This window comes from Camellia sinensis, chromosome 2 (assembly GCF_055761805.1).
Source record: "Camellia sinensis isolate YWXY chromosome 2, ASM5576180v1, whole genome shotgun sequence".
NCBI classification, from domain to species: domain Eukaryota; kingdom Viridiplantae; phylum Streptophyta; class Magnoliopsida; order Ericales; family Theaceae; genus Camellia; species Camellia sinensis.
In genome coordinates this window covers 67,300,387-67,311,835 of record NC_138962.1, presented here as the reverse complement: position 1 = coordinate 67,311,835, position 11,449 = coordinate 67,300,387, and the positions used below count along the sequence as shown (strand labels likewise).

The 11,449-nt window shown below is 33.7% G+C and overlaps 1 pseudogene; it reads right to left on the bottom strand.

The window, feature by feature from the left end:
* Window positions 1-1,309: 1,309 nt before the first annotated feature.
* On the bottom strand, window positions 1,310-7,907 carry LOC114281411 (polyadenylate-binding protein 3-like; annotated as a pseudogene).
* Window positions 7,908-11,449: the final 3,542 nt, after the last annotated feature.

Sequence of the window (11,449 nt, the reverse complement as noted above, 5' to 3'; positions counted from 1 at the left end):
AATTAATTCAAAAACTCTCAACCTAAAATCATCAAACACTTACGAGAGTGATTTTAGTTTGTTTGTTTTTGAGAATAAACAATAAATCGACACAAACGATTTTTTACGTGGAAAAAACCACAATTGAAGAATCTTCAATTGTAATCAAAAACCACGAGCGAAATGCCACTATCAATCCACTACTGAAGAACAAAAAGATTACAAAGATACAATACAAATTACCCAACCCAGTCAATTTGTCTCTGAATCTTCTGTAACTCTTTTCACCACACCTTCGTCATGGAATTGATCCTGAAGTTGATTCCACACCACAACTCCACTTGTCGAATTAACGACTGCGTAGAATCAAACGCCTTTTGAATTCTACGCTTTAATCTTCGGAATCCACCGAAGAGAACTTTCTTGTAACTTAAGAAGCAACCTCCTTGATGTATGAACCTCAATGCATAAGTTCAGAACTCTCTCAAGAACATCAAGGAAAACTATGAAAAATCTCCAAAGAAAACTTTAAACACAACCCTAGTTCGTTTAGATCAGATCTAGGAAAACCTTCTTCAAAAAAACACCCTTAACAGCTTTAAATAGGAATCTGGATCCGCGATCTCCGCTCGAGCTCAACACAGCCCGCTCGAGCGGACTGACCAAAAACTGCGTGCGAAACAAACTGAGATGCGCTCGAGCGTAGGATAATCCGCTCGAGCGGAAAATCACACCCACCAGTATTTGTTGCTTGCCCTGACAAACTACTGAGACCTGCTAATCTACGCTCGAGCTCACAAGTCTCCGCTCGAGCGTACAGAACAAAAACACAAAAAATTACATTTGAATCAACACAATGTTTTGTCTCCGGATTTGACAACATAGGGACCTAACAAAATATTTAGTCACCAAAAATATTTATTTCCTTTTTGGCTACCAATTGGTTAGTCACTACCAATTCACTCTTTTTTTTTTCGCTACTAAACATTTAATGGAAAAAAACTTTATTTTGTGTTTTTTTTTTATTATACTTAATTTCTTCACAACCTGTGGAGAAGTTTCGTGCAACTTGCACCCTGTATTTAAACAAAATAATACATATATCTATTTCTATTTCGTTTCAACAATACAAAAATTTGATCTTTTAACATCAAATTCTATACAAATCTGAATTATCCAACCCAAAATAATAATTCCATACAAACACAAAATCATACAAAAAAGATATCCTCTGTACAAAAAATTCTACATCAAATGTCATTTACAGAATATTTTGAAGGTGTAAACATGATGGGAAAATTAAATTTATTTACTAAAACGCTTGCTTAATTTAACAATGAAGCCATTGATCTAAATGCTTCTCATCCTTCAAGCTTTCTTCATATAGTTTGGTACCTTTCTTTTTGAAGACACCAACTGCAAAATAATGCAAATGTAGTAATGCAATCAGAAAATCGAGAAATGGAATGGAAAGATGCAAGAACATTTTCCGATACACCCATTGCCCATGTCTTATAAAAGATTGTAATAATCGCACCTTCAAATATAGTAGGAGGCTAAAAATCAAATATAGTAGAAGGCTAAAAATCATTAAGTGATCTATAAGTAAATCCACAACTATCAATCATTAATCTAAGATGCAACAAAATTTGGTATTTTCTCAAGCATATCTTAGCAGTCAAAATCATTAGCGCATAACTAAAAAATATATATCATTTGACCATATTACTACAAATATTTGATTAGCGTAATTTTTTTTAATAGTAGTCAATGAGCCTTGCATAATAAATAATTAAAATTATTAAAATTGTCTGAAATGGACTCAGTCAAGCTCTCACAGCAGCTTGTTGAATTAGATGTTCTCAAGTTTAGACCAAGTAGTAGAAATGGGTCTTCAATATGCAGAATGCCCAAAATTGACTTCTTTTCATATGATTAAACTAACCAACACATTCAAATAAGTACAAGAATCTGAGTGAGTTAGAGCATAAAATTGTCTTCAATCCACCTAGTTCCAACTAAATATGAATAAAATATATGGGGATTCATCAACGAATAAGAATTTAACCACAACATATCTCATCAATAAATGCATACAAACAAACACAATGGTGAGATTATATCCCAATTTTTGATGACCATGTTCCATGGGGCTTGGCTAATTATGCAGTGGTTTGATTTGCTATTAATGTCTATCTCTCTAATGATCTTCATTAATGTCTATCTCTCAATAAAATCACAATACTCTGTAACAGAGTTACAATGGTGTACATATATTGGTGACCATGTTCAATTGTGAAAGCAGATTGAAACAGATTCAAACACTCCATGTTCCAATTGTTTCTGATAAATTTGTCACTTGAGCATAGAATCAAACACTTGGTAGGCAAAAAATTTAACAATCCACATATCAAACAAACAATCACCTAAACCAATGATCCAAATTTAGAGTTTATGATCTAAATTTTCTAAATAATAATAGACCATAGATAATGAACCCAACAAAATACTAAAACCCAGATGAATTAAGCAAATGGCATTACTAATCCGTAAAAAAATAAATAAAAACCTGGAAGAGTGGGCATGGTGCAAGAAGCGACGGGCTTGGGTGACTTCTCGACCTCGACAAGGCACGTACGGCAGTTTCCGGCAATGGAGAGGCGGCTGTGGTAGCAGAATATGGGAATTATCCAAAAAAACTACAAATCAAACTCCTACTATTAATATACCCATTTTAGAAACCCATTAAAAAACATATAGAAGATAAGGGAGATAGATAGCGTCTAGAAATTGGAGAGAGAGAGAGAGAGAGAGAGAGAGAGAGAGAGAGAGAAACCAACTTACCTAGTGAGAATGTAATAGTCGGCAATAGCTACTTTGGATTTCAGGCGGTGGCGACTTTGGATTTACACAAAATCGTCTGTGAGGGAGGAGGAATGAGAAGGAATTGTGTGTGAGAGTGAGATGAGAAACGGAGAAGGGTTAGGGCAAAATTTTGGGGGGAATCCCCAATTTGAGAGGGAATTTCAAATTAAGATAAAATTTTGTGAAAATATTTGCTGCTAATTTTTTTAGAGATGTGAAAAATAGATCAGGCTTGTTAAATTAATATTTTTTAATTTTATTTATTGTTTATACTTTTTACTTTATTGGAGTTTTATGACTCAGTTTGTAAAAAAAAATTACAATGACATAAGCACAGACAACATACATGCCCCTCTCCCACACACGAGAGGAGAGAGAGAGAGAGAGAGAGACTATATTACATTACATTACTAAGAAATGATGCAATGAAGAAAATCACCTGCAATTGTGCCCTCCTTTCATCTTTGCGCGGGGCCACAGCAGCATATAAAGGTTTCTGTCCAATCATCTTGCCATTCATCGCATTCAACTGAAGAACATGGATAACAATCAACACAATGAATTAGACAAACTCTGTGGTTGAATGATAGGAAAGAGAGATCTGAAGTTCAAAAAGAGAAGGCAGTCTTACAGCTCTTGTAGCTTCCACAGAGGTTGAGAAGGCCACAAAACCAGAACCCTTACTCACCCCTTGTGGATCAAGCATGATCTGATTCACAAATCACAAATTAAATAAATAATAAATAAAATAGGGGAAAAATAAATAAATAAAGAGAATAATACACCAAACAGACCAACATGAATTTCACTTGAACCAAATATACCTTTGCACGATGTTATGGTTCCAAACTTGGAGAATAACTCCTTTAGTTTTTCATCAGTAACGCTATCATCAAGATTTTTGAGATATAAATTAGCACCTTGTAATTTTTCAAATCTACTGTTTCTTTCCTGTTCAAATTTGGCTTTAAATTCTACCTCTCTTTCTGCTTTCCTTTGAGCCTTCCCCACAAACAAAACTTTGTCATCATTTAAAGAGGACCCATTCAAGTTCTCTACTACAGCAGCAGCATCATCTGGGTTCTGGAAATTTACAAAACCAAAACATCTGGATTTTCCATTTGCATCCCTCGTAACAACTGCACTGGTGATCGGACCATGCTTGCCAAAAATTTTCATAAGGTCCTCATCAGTAGTAGTCTCAGAAAAAAATTTCACATAAATATTAGTGAACTTTGGTGATCCATTCACTTTTTTTCCTGGCGACGGACAAAAAGGCCAACATAAACTTGTTTATCATTCATCAACATGCCATTTAACCGTTTGATTGCATTTTGTGCAGCTTCTTCCTGGTCAAACTGCACAAACCCATAGCCTTTTGATTGACCATTGGCATCAATGGCTACCTTGCAAGACAGCACACTACCAAAAGCGGCAAAAGTTTCATGTAATGCCTTGTTGTCTATGGATGCATCCAAATTCTTGATGAAAACATTTGCTAATCCACTTTTGCGAATGGTAGGATCTCGGTGAGAAAACATTATTCTAATTGGCTTTCCATTGATTTGTGTGAAATTTAAAATCTCAAGTGCATTAGCAGCTGCAATTTTCAGGTTACAAACAACGTCAACTTCGCCCCAAAACTTACTATAAAAATAACATATTAAAACATTCAACACCCTAAATTCTATCAATGATTCAACAAAATCACTAATATTATATATTCAAACAACTGGAAATTTTCAAAACTTGATAACAAACATTCAAAAAATTGCAAAATTTCAATTATTTCATGTTGTATGTCATATGCATGCTTGTTAGTGCTACTATTAATCAAATACATCAACCTGTAACAAATTGTTCCAAATGCACCATTTTACACAAATTCTTGAAGAAACAACTCCCTCAATAGACCAAATCGTGATGGATCTTCAACATGTGTGATGTCAAAAAAACCCCAAAGCATCTAGCCATTAGTTTCACAAATAATTTACAAAAATGCATATTTAGGCTTGTTTTAAACACAATAAAGCACTAACAACTGAATGCATTTAGTAGTATTACCTACGTTACATGGACTTGAAGAAAGGAGTTAGATGTGAGTATGTGTCTTAAGCGTTCGACTTATCTAATTCTCGTGTCTAAATATTTGTATTCCTTACCCACCCTCAACCGCCAACCCACCACCCCTCTTCCACCCAGCCCATCCAAACACATTTGCAAATCATAGAGAGAGAGAGAGAGAGAGAGAGAGAGAGAGAGAGAAGTAAACACAATGAGAGATTCCAGTGAGGACAAACAAATTGGCTCCACAGGATGAGGTAGTACATGGATTAAAAGCAAATTGACTCAATGCCACCCCCAGTTGCCGGCATCAATAAGAGAGAGGGAGAGTTGGTGGTGGTTGGTTTGTGGATATAAAAATATACATAGAGGACTATGTGTTCTATTGAGGGTTAAATTGAAATTTAAAAAAATAAAAAATAAAATTAACAATTGTCATTAGCAAAATTCGTTAATAGTTCACTAACTGTTGTTATGTGATTTGAAATCTTAAGAAGTAGAATGTATTTTCCAAAATTTGAGTGAGTCAAAAATAAGGAATGTATTTGTAATTTACCCTACAACACACTTTTATAACACATTTGGATTACCATGTATACTCGTGTGTTTTACAAACGTAGAGTAGAAAAAAGATAGTATGAGTAGCATTACCCAAAAAATAATGTAACTATCTCTCTACTATTACAATCTTCTGTCAAAAATCAATTCGGGCACACAACAATACAAATTAGTTACCAAAAGTCCAAAAGACTAAATGAGAAAAATACTTGAATCACGGATTTGAGTGGAGGGAGAGGAAAATAAAAAATTATATTTTATTCATATTGTCTTTCCAAATTTATCTTTCCCTTTCCAAAACCCTACCCAAATACATACATGATCCAAACACAGCATAAAAGAAACAAATTTAACCCTCTACTTTCCAACATGAACCAATCTAATCACATAACTAAGAACTCACTAACTAAAAAATTTACATCACACAACTAATCACAGAAAAATCCACATGCACAAAAACTTCAACTAAAAATTTCACGTTGATCAAAACACTACCATGAAAAACATCAAAATTATATTAAATCTATTATTGGGGCTTTTTAACAAATTCAACTTGTTAACAACTTTCTAACTTTCTTCAAATCTATTATTGGGAATTTTTACCTCATGAAGAACAGCTTCGTTGTCGGCGGCGACGGGATAGGGCGTCAGCGAAGGAGGAGGGTGAGAAAAGAGAGTCGGTGGTCGAGAGAAGAAAGGACAGCAAGAGGCGAGGAGAGGTGGTCGGTAGTCGGTGAGTGGCAGTGTCGTCGTGGGAGGAGAGGCAGAGAAGAGAGGTAGAGAGAGAGGAGCATATGAAAAAGGATGGATGAAAGAGGGGGGGCAGAGATGAAAGAGGGGAGACAGAGAGACGAGCGGGAAAAAAAATTCATCTCAGCCGTTTATTTTTGTTTGGAAAGATTTGTATCGTTAATATCAAATGTATCTCACATACATTTTATACATTTTCAAAATCTATTATGTCGTATTATATAGATTTAAAAAAAGGACAAAATAAGAAATTCATATTATTTTAATAATTAATTTTTTAAAAAAATTAATATTTTGAGATAATAAAAAATAAAATAAGATATTAATATTTTTGGATGGTGGGTATACAACCTCTTCATAAAAATAAAAATAAAAATAAAAATAAAAATAAAAATAAAAATATAAATAAAATAACTATTTTGTTTAGTCAAATTTTCAAGTGGAGACTAATGGTATTGTTGTTAATAAAATAAAATAACTATTTTGTTAATTTTTTTATTTTCATTTGGCTACCAAAAAATTTAGTAGCCAAAAGTAGGTCTATAGCGACTAAAAGAAATTTTGTCGCCGAAACTGAACATTTGGCGACCAAAATTTTGGTCGGCAAAGATTAAAAATTAAATTTTTTATTTTCATTCGGCTACCAAACAATTTAGTAGCTAAAAGTACCTCTACGGCTACTAAATTTTCTTTTAGTCGCCAATTGTGATATGTTTAGCTACTAAAAATTTTTTTAGTCGCCAATTGTAATATTTTTAGCTACTAAATTTTTTTTTAGTCGCCAATAATCAACATTCCCCTACTAAAAAATATTAGTAGCTAAAAAGTTGACTTTTGCCGACTAATATTATTTTTGGTAGCCAATTCCGTGACTTTTGGCGACTAAATTGTTTTTGGTAGCCAAAAACGGTCGGCAAAAATTCATTTTCTTGAAGTGATTTGACTCGCTAACATACATATTATTAGTTTATTAATTTGTATTATTTTATAATTTTGTGTGATTTTATGTGTTTTCATGTATTTGAGTTTTTATACATAAATTATTACAAATAATACATTTTAAATATAATTTTACAATATTTTTTTATAATATTATATTACTAGCGTATGCCCGTGCCTGAAGGCACGATGTAAATAATGTTAGAATTAAAATATATATATATATATATATATATTTTAATTAGATAAATTCACAACACTCTTCACGAAAACTCACTTTTACTTATATAATATATAGCTAGTTAGACAGATGTACCTCATCAAAAGTGTAATTAACTTTTTTTTTTTTTAAAAAAAAGGATAGAGAGAGATTCTCTCTCTAGGACTCATGAATTAATTTCCAATATTCAGAGATATGGATGAGATAATAATAGTTTGACACACCACATTTGGAAATTAATCTTACTGTATATTATCCTAACACTATTATTATCCTAACTACGATGGATAATAATAGTTTGACTCACCACATGGCAAAAGGTCATATTCAATTTATCCTCATATTCTTCATCAATGGCAGCATAATCATCCTATCAACCATTCATTCAATCAGTAATCAACTATTGATGAAGAAGGTCATGCAAGGAGGTGATAATAATAGTTTGACTCACCACATGGAAAAAATATGACTCATATTCTTCATCAATAGCAAGGAGGTGAGTCAAACTATTTCTAAATGGTTCACCCCACATGGCCTTCAGGTATATAGAGGAGAGCTAAACAGGGATTCAAAACATACCCTGCTCATCAAGGACCTGATCCACGATCTTTGCTATCTGTTTCCCAATAACACAACCACAAATACAAAATTTTAGTTAAGAATTGCACTGCATACACACATAATATATACGTGAAATTGACCAAAACATGAAATGAAATGAAATCCAGACCTTGTTGAAATGCTCATATTGCTTGTTGCCAAGGCCAAACACCCTGCACGAAAGATTAAGCCATTTCTCTCTCCCTTTAACCTATAGGCAGTCATATAACACGCCATGAAACCCAAATCTCACTTGGTAAAAGAACCATAGTAACAATAAAAATTAGAAATTAATCAAAATTTACCTCTGAAAACCATTTATAGAACCTTGCAGAATTGTCAGTTGGCTCACCATCTCCATATCTATACCACAACAAACAAATAAATTAAATACAATGTTATATACCAACAATACACGAGTATGTATATATGTATGCATGTGATGTGAAGTAAAAACTCACGTAGCTAAAAAGAAAAATGCCACAGTTTCTTTCTTCAATTTCTCCTCATATTCTTCATCAGTGGCGGCATAATCATCCTATCAACCATTCATTCAATCAATAATCAACCCTAAAATTAAATTTTAAACAATTACATCAACAACAAAAAAAAAAGGAGCAAAAAAAGTCACTCAGCATATCAATTACTTTAAAGCTTGCCTTTTCGTATCTTGCTTTACCTTCCTCAGTAAGTGCCTGAAAAGTTGAAAAAAACAGCAATCAAATCAGTTAAAGTAATTCAATGAACCCCAACCTATTTGAGGAAGTAGCGGTGGTGGTGAATATGAAATCATATATAAATATGATGATGATTCAGGTCCTGCCTAATGAGAAGTCCTTGGATCATAACTTACAAACTGAATGAGAGGCGAAGATCTCTTCATATAATACATTTGAGTATTTGAATTCACTCCAAATGAATCCCAAGCAGTTTGAGGAGGTGAGTTCAACCCATACAAAAATTGATCCTTGTGAAGTATATACACTGTTGGGTAGATTAATAGAATTTTTTGATTTCCCATTGGAAGTAAATTAATCCAACGAAAAAAAAAAGCAACAAAGTTTTCCATCCCTGAAGCTACCTTTAAAATGCAAAAGTACAATGCTATGCGTTGAAGTCATAATTGGTTCCTACTTGCCAAAATAAAATCCTTTGTGTAGCAGCACCTGTTGGATTGCCTCCTGGCCACATTGGAATGACAATAAAAGCTGCAAACCTCTCACGTGCTTTGATTTTCTTAGCAATTTTAAGTGCAATTTCCATGGGAATCAAATTGTTCGCACCTGCAGCAAGAAAATATGCTCACAATCAGTATTAAGTAAAGGAATTTCAAGCATAAAAGCTCAAGAAAGCATCTATTTATTGTCATATCAAGGGCCACTTCACTCTCAACTAAAACACGATGTAGCAAATCAAAAGAACTACCTAATCCTATTAAACCCTCCATCGTAAGTAGAGACACAGAAAAAATCCTCAACCAGTCTCCTTGTTTGCTACAACCAAGCAAGTTGGGATAATAATATACTGCTTCTCAATGATCAATTTGCATGCTAAGAGAACCAAGAACAGGTTTTAACATTAGCATCCACGACTCTATCCTACCGGCAAATGAAACTTACTATCCAGAACAAATAGCTACATCGTAAGTATAGATATATTAAAAATAAAATAATAAAATAAAATAAAATAATTTTTTTTATAAAGAAAAATAAAGGAAAATCAAGTCCCATCCTCCACTTTCTATTTATTTTTATTTATTTTTCAATATATAAGGAACTTCGGTAGGAAGAAAAAAAAGAAGAAAGGAAAAATTCTTGATAAATTCATATTTTCACCCTTATAAGTTATAAATGATAACGGTGGTTCTATTAATATTGGAGACACAAAGACATTTGTTGATAAAAAGTTTATACGCTAACAGTTTAAGAAATTTAGTTCCATAAATACTATCTATCTCTACAAATTTTATCTATCTCTTCAATTTTTTAAACCTATCTATCCAAATTATTTTACTATATTTTTCATAATTTTTTTAACATATTTGTTCAATTTTTCAACCTATCTATCCAAATTATTTTTACACCTATATATAGTGTGTAGCATTATACTTAATTTTCTAGCATTACCCTTTATTTTTGAGAAGTTTTAAATATTTTCGTGAACCCAAAAGTTGTTTTAATATTTAAAAAAACTATTTTATATAAAAATAAAAATAAAGGATGCTTTCAATACTTCAAAAGTTTCAAAATCTTGGTCAGTGGCAGGCCCTCCATTCTTATTTAACATACACATTATTAATTAAACCATTAAACACTTACTCATTCTCTAAACTAATACTAAATATTTCACTTTTCACATAAACATGGAGAGCTCATTAAAAATGGGCTAAAATCAGAGTGACTAGAACTACACTAGTTCCCTTTGTATCCTCCAAGAGAGAAACCAGATTTGAAGGAAATTGATAACATGAGAAACATATCTCACTAACATTAGTAACACAAATTGCACGAAGAAGTCAAACAAAGAAAACAAATGATTAAATAAAATTTGAGTAATGATAGTGTACGGGGAGGAAATATTCTTCGCTCTCTATACTCCTCGCGTCCAAGCTCCGCGCTGCTCCGAACAATGTCGTTCAACCTGAGAATAAGATAGTGAGCTACCAGGCAAGTGTGATGCTAGAAAGCCCATCTGATGATCAAGTTAGCACCCTTTTAGAGAGAGAAAGAGAAAGAGAAAGAAGACAAAAGACAAATGGCCCTGATAGCCAAAATTGTAGACCTCTTGTATGGAGGCGCCACATAGTTTATATACCTTCTGCGCACACCACTCGGCTTGTCTTTCTTTGGACGCGTGGTTGTACTGCCCTTTCTATTTCTTATACGTGTATGTGTCAATACTGCCAAACAACATTGGCCAAAACAGTCAAATGGTATTGACGCGTACTACTCGTGGGTTTTCCTTCTCACACTCCAATTGGGTCACGTAGCGGCTCTTGTCATGCTACCCATAATCCGGTGCAAGGCCGTTTACCAACTTCCATCAATCGGCTCAGCTTCGAGGTGTCTAACCAGTCAACCACGGCTTGGCAAAATATTGTTCGGTCCATACAGAGAACGGTGTCATTAGCTCAGACTATCCTTAGGTTGACCCATTCCACATGTAGTCCGGTCTGTTGTTCGATGTAAATTCCACTCAATTGCACACATAGCTTGACCGACACTTCTCGACCGAGCACATACATAGCTCGGCCCATTTTGCTCATTGGATTTTTCGCTCTCAATTGCCTCTTAATCCCATCGGTTGCAACCTAATTAAGATTACTTTGTTCTTGTATAATCTTCATTTCAACTCAGTTTGTCATCAAGCTTTATGGTAGCTCGGTCAAGTTTTATCACTTGTTTTCGGGGCGGCGCTGCACTGCTGCACAAATCTTCATAACAATGTTCTTGGACTTTCGTGTTGACCACTTAC